Here is a 6,574-nt window from a genome sequence, read left to right as displayed (position 1 = left end):
TATACCGCATCCACCCCCTCACATTACTGTAGAGGGTGGATGGGTATATAGATGCCTCCTTCAAGTGGGACATGTAAATATTTGCATATGTCGGGGCCACATTGGATCCCATTGCGGTGCCCCGACAATGTTTATAAAACACATCCTCAAACAGGAAATAGTTGTTATACAATAGAATCTCAAGTAGGGAGATTAAAAAACACTTGGTTTCTGATCCAAAATCCGATCTCTCTAGGGCCCATTTAACCGATCTCTCTAGGGCCTCTAATCCCAACTCGTGGTCTATACTCGTATAGAGGCTAGTTACATCAAATGAGACCAGCAAATCACCCTCTTGAAACTCCAGTGTTTCAATCTTAGACAGAAAATCTGTAGTGTCCCTCACATAGGATCCGGCCTCCATTGCATAAGATCTTAAGATTTTATCAAGGAATGTGGCTGCATTGGAAAAGACGGATCCCATGCCTGACACTATAGGGAGTCTTGGTGGGTTAATCAACCCTTTATGTATTTTCGGGAGGGTATACAAGAGAGGAGTCACTGGATTCTGTGGTATGAGATAAATATGTAAATTGGCATCAATAAGGTCATTGGCGAAAGCAGTATCAGCCAATAGCCTAATCTTACGCATAATGGTCCATTTTGGGTCTTGACTTAGAGGTTTATAAACCTCTTTATCGCCCACTTGTCTCATCACTTCCATTTTATATCTCTCAGTATCCATTACCACGGTGGCTCCTCCCTTGTCCGCCCTTTTGATAGTAATTTCCCTCCTGTTTTTTAACGTTGTTAGTGCCACTTTTTCACCATTTGTCAGATTAGTGATATACAGACCCATTTTTGATCTCTTAAGCTTTTCAATCTCTAATCTGATACTAAACCCCTCTCCTACTATTACACTCTTGGCGCATGGACTGATGTAGCCTGAGGTAGCGCTGAAAACTGCCACCTTTTAAAGAAAAAGCCGGCCTCAAAATGAGGCTTGGCCAGGACACTCCTACCTGCCTCAGACGATGCGATGCGCCCATGCATGAGCGAATAGACGGATCGCATAAGGAAAGGAGGTCACTCGGCGGACGCTTGTGAGTGTGATGACGTCACCGTGTCCGATCTCGTTGGTTCACGCAAGATCACGCAACAGTTGCCAGGCGATCGGGACGCTACTCCCTGACACTGTCGGATGGCGCCACTCCCGATGTGTAGCTGCGCTTTAACAAGATATATGACATTAGAGGCAAAAACGATAACAATAGAATCATGAGTATATTGAAAATATACGGACACCTGTTGCTAGGTAAAGGGACGTTAGAATAGAACAACCAAAGGGAGGGGAGGGGACAGGAGTAAGGGAAAGAGGGAGAGGACAAAAAAATTGACATTAAAAAAGACATAAAAAAACTGAAGACAGTGTATACAGGATTATAAAGCATAAGAATAGGTATGGGCTGCCTAGATGAAACAGCTATAGTTAAGCTGCTCATTCAGGCCAGTGGGTGAGACCGTGCGTAGGGTGTAAATCCAGCGGGATTCTCGCTGGAGTAACACACGATCCCAGTCACCACCGCAAATTGGATGCCCAACCTTCTCAATTCCTATTGCCTTCAGACAGCTGGGGTTACCCTGATGACAGTCATGGAAATGCCTGGACACCACTGTGTCCCTCTTATTGGCAATGTCACCAAGATGCTCACCCAGACGCCTACACAATTCGCGTCTGGTCTTGCCCACATACTCCAAATTAAACTCGCAGGTAATCTTGTAAATCACACCCTGCATTTTGCAATTGATGAAGTCCTTAATGGGGAAAGTTTTTTTCAAGTTAGAGCTAAAAAAGGTTTCCCTGTCTGGACAATACTGCAGGCTACACAGCCACTGCACCTAAAACAACATGTAGGCCTACGATCAAGCCAGGTGCCCTGCCTGGGCACAGGTGTGAAGTGGCTGTGTACGAGGAGGTCCTTAAGGTTGCTACCCCTTCTGAAGGTTATTTGGGGGTAGTCATGTATGATATCCTTGATGTCCGGATCCATCATTAAAATGGGCCAGTGTTTGCGGGCATTATTATTGTCAGCGTACCCTGCACAGTCTCAGCCCAAGCTCCCGTTTTTCCCCTGATGAGCTATTCACTCATCTTTGTCAGCGAAACATGCGTGTAGGGATCAGGCAGACGAGGGCTTTCTAGGGCGCACAAATTCCATGGTTAGGTTCCTGCTTGTGGCTGGTCACGGGGATCCGTGGTCAGGCCACTTAGGTCATTGTAGGGCCCCAGGGTATCACTAGGGTCAGCTAACCTAGCACCCCTAACCCTGTATTCTACAACTGCCTTCAGCAACGGTGTGTGTATCCATTAGCACCGGCCAGGCAATTGTTGTACCAAGGAGTACCTCATCAGAGTGGTAGGACCACCTGGTTATCTTTTAGGTGCCGCCAAGCAACTCTTAACTCTTTAATGTGTTTTGGTTGTCTGTACCTTACTACCGGCGTGGTGAACCTCCGCATTGCTCTCTTTTTGTATATTTGTACCATTTGTATCCAATTATCGTGGGGCCTATTTTCTATGTATATCATATTAAATGTTAAGTTTTAATAATTGATCACTTACTCTTTAATGTCAATGTGTTTTGGGGTGTCATTTTACATATACCCATGCTGGGTGACAGAAATATCTCGGCAAAAGACAACTTTTCCCATTTTTTTTATACAAAGTTGGCATTTGACCGAGATATTTATCTCACCCAGCATGGGTATATGTAAAATGACACCCCAAAACACATTGCCCAACTTCTTGTGAGTACGGCGATACCACATGTGTGACACTTTTTTGCAGCCTAGGTGGGCAAAGGGGCCCACATTCCAAAGAGCACCTTTCGGATTTCACAGGGCATTTTTTACACATTTTGATTTCAAACTACTTCTCACGCATTAGGGCCCCTAAAAAGCCAGGGCAGTATAATTACCCCACAAGTGACCCCATTTTGGAAAGAAGACACCCCAAGGTATTTCGTGATGGGCATAGTGAGTTCATGGAAGTTTTTATTTTTTGTCACAAATTAGTGGAATATGAGACTTTGTAAGGAAAAATAAATAAAATCTTCATTTTCCGCTAACTTGTGACAAAAAATAAAAAGTTCTATGAACTAACTATGCCCATCACCAAATACCTTAGGGTGTCTACTTTCCGAAATGGGGTCATTTGTGGGGTTTTTCTACTGTCTGGGCATTGTAGAACCTCAGGAAACATGACAGGTGCTCAGAGAGTCAGAGCTGCTTCAAAAAGCGGAAATTCAAATTTTTGTACCATAGTTTGTAAACACTATAACTTTTACCCAAACATTTTTTTTTATCAAAGACATGTAGAACAATACATTTAGAGAAAAATTTATATATAGATGTCATTTTTTTGCAAAAATTGCGGTAAATTTTGATTAGTAACAAAAAAAGTTAAAATGTCAGCAGCAATGAAATACCACCAAAAGAAAGCTCTATTAGTGAGAAGAAAAGTAGGTGAAATTCATTTGGGTGGTAAGTTGCATGACTGAGCAATAAACGGTGAAAGTAGTGTAGTGCAGAATTGTAAAAAGTGGTCTGGTCATTAAGGGTGTTTAAGCTAGGGGGGCTGAGGTGATTAAGTTAATTTTCATGGCAAAGAAGGACTATGCAATTCATCTGATCACTCTTTATAACATTTTGGAGTATATGCAAATTTTAACATTTTTGTTTTGTTTGGTCCTCCGTCATGTTCCAAAAGCCATAGCTTTTTTACTTTTCCGTTCACATAGCTATATGAGGGCTTTTTTTTTTTTGCAGGACAAGATGCATTTTTTAATGCCACCATTCATACTGTGAATAGGATTTTTACACACTCCATTCTGCACTATGCCTCGCGCAATCGCCGATTCCTGTTAGTGCGGCTGGATGCCGGTATCATATAGCCGGCAGATTGTGCATATGGAGCGGGCTCACTGCAGAGGCCCGCTCCATACATCCCCTGTCACGCAATGACATACCTTTGCGTCATAATGTGTGAAGGAGTTAATCACGTAACTACTGTTAGATTTTTTTTTGTGGATATTTCTTGTGGTTGTGATTATATGCTTTCATCTTTATCCTTCAGCTCTTTCTGAAGCGGGGATACCCTTGGACCAACAAAAGGGCAGAAAAAGAGGCAATAGTACGGTCTGTCCGGGCGAAATTAAAATTTAAAAGCGGCATATGGCACGACTACAAGACAATTAAAAAAAAGTGGTGTGACCTGAAGCGCCTACACCCAGATCAGGTCGATGAGTATAGTCGGCGATTATGCCCAGGTACAATGCTTACATGATCTTTTATCTCTCTCTACAACACTCAGTAATGTATATATTCAGGTATGCTGCGAATCCGTACAGATGTAGTATGGTTAACACACAACCTCTTAACTCAAATTTCTTAACTCATCAGGTAATCTTGAAACACATTTTTAAAAATATCTTAACGTATTTAATTGCATGAAGTTTACATAACACGTCTTATAAAGCATGTGTGTTAACTCTATTACATCCGTATTTCATCCCTTTTCAAATAATTACTTAATACCTGTTGTGACATGTACAAAATCTTCTGGTTTCATCATATATCTCTACCTCGCTGAGATTGCATATATATTGGTATACACAGAGCGCGGTACTGATGTATGATGTCACTGGATGATTTCATACGTTTCACACAGGCATAAATAAATATATATTTTTGTTTATATCTACATAAACTGCAAACATCATTCAGCATTCCGGTCAACGTCTACGACGTACACGAGATATTCCCAAAAAATTACCTGTATTATCCAATACAAGCCTGCCAGCCTATCACTTAAATCCTAACTGCCAATTGACGGGAGCTGTGGAGTTCACAGTTAAAGGGGCGTTCACCGTGAAAGTCACTGTGAAATGGCTGGTCACCATCAAAGTCACTGTTAAAGGGGCGGTCACCGTCAAAGTGACAGTTAAAGGGGAGACTTTAATCCTCTTTCTAATTATTAAGTTACCTTGACAACTGAATCAACAGGGAGGGAGGGCGGTTTGGCAGCAGATCTTCAAAATGCGGCTTGGCAGACAGTCTAACGCTGGCAGCCACCAAAAAATTATATACCCAACATAACACCATCCAATAACCCCTTATCTAATTTCCAAACTGTTGTTTGGTTTACCTAAACATCCATTACCCAGTCACAATACCCTATAGGGCACCTTCCTAACAGATCCCATGTTACCTCATCCTACCTTGTAACTTAGACTAGTTTTACCCATCTATAAACGTTTATTTTTATTTTTAAATACCGCGCAGATTCCACCATATAGGAATTTCTTGATCCTTACCTTGGTTATGGTTTATGAGTTGTTTGTGTAAATTCTTAACATTGTGTCATTATTACAGATAAACCAGTTCCCTCGGTCCGCCACCACAAAATAAAAACAAATAAAAAAATTAAAAAGATGGCGCACAACGAGGAGGAGGTAGAAAATGTGGAGGCGCCCATGGAGGATGAGGTCGAAAATGTGCAGGCCACTTCACCCCCAGATATAGGTGATACAGAGGCCACTGAGGAGGAGGCCGGACCTTCCCAGCCACCTGATTCCGCCCCCCCAGCTCCAGAAGAGGAGGAAGAGGTGGTCTACACCCCCCCATCGGGAGGGTAAATATATGCACACATTACTATAATTTGATATACATAACATATTCACAAGCATCCCACGATCCCCACAACACCCTGCATCTACGGAGCTGTAATACACATGTGTAATGAACTGACAAATAGCAGCCCTTAGTTAACATGGCTGCCTGTTTAGCTGAGTTGCATTTGCACCCCGGTTCACAAATGATTACACCTGGGGGCAGTTTGTAAAAGACTGTCCCTCTGCATCAAGTCACGTTCCGCTGAGGCCTATGCTTATGGCCGGCCGTGAAGTGGTTAAAAGTGGTAACAATGAGGGGACAACAGAAACTAGTGTTATAGTAAAATTTAAAACAAAAATGCACTATTTGTCTTATGGGTAACCCTAATTTTAATTATATATTTTTTTTTCCAGTAGTGAACAAGGCTATAAAGGAATTGGAGACCACCAAAAAGGGATTTATTTAAGAAAATGCAGCATCGCTTTAATAAGAGGATTCGGCAAATGGAGGAAAAACACCTTCACCAGCTCCAAAAAATTAACAAAATGCTATTAGAGCTAAAAAAAAGTTGCCATAGAGGCTTGCTTTATTATTTTTGTTATAAATAAATTTTTTACAGTTTGATAACGTGTTTTTTTTAAATGTAATGTTACGGTGTAATTTTAGAAATTTGTTGTAAGGCCCCTTTATTCCAGGGTCAGGACAGACAGCAGAACAGACAGCATTAGGTACATGGTAACACTGTAGTATACGCCCCACACATAACTCAGCAGTGTCAGGACCTAAAACAGCAAGTATCGGTAACGGTGGAGCATAAGGCCCACACATAGGTCATCAGGATCAGGACAGACTTCAACATCAGCAGCAGGTAGATGTTAAGGGTCCAGTATAAGGCCTACACATAGCTCGGCCTAACTTAGCA

At 41.9% G+C, this 6,574-nt stretch overlaps 1 long non-coding RNA gene across 1 annotated transcript; it reads left to right on the top strand.

Moving 5' to 3' along the window:
• The first annotated feature begins 3,739 nt into the window (after positions 1-3,739).
• On the top strand, positions 3,740-6,184 carry LOC122940035. The gene is made up of 3 exons (XR_006390235.1): positions 3,740-4,307; positions 5,413-5,671; positions 6,066-6,184. It is a non-coding gene; the product is annotated as an uncharacterized LOC122940035 (long non-coding RNA).
• The last annotated feature ends 390 nt before the right edge of the window (positions 6,185-6,574 follow it).

Source organism: Bufo gargarizans, chromosome 6 (assembly GCF_014858855.1).
Source record: "Bufo gargarizans isolate SCDJY-AF-19 chromosome 6, ASM1485885v1, whole genome shotgun sequence".
In the NCBI taxonomy this organism is placed as follows: domain Eukaryota; kingdom Metazoa; phylum Chordata; class Amphibia; order Anura; family Bufonidae; genus Bufo; species Bufo gargarizans.
Note: the sequence above shows the minus strand (reverse complement) of the source record. Positions and strands in the feature narration are given on the sequence as shown.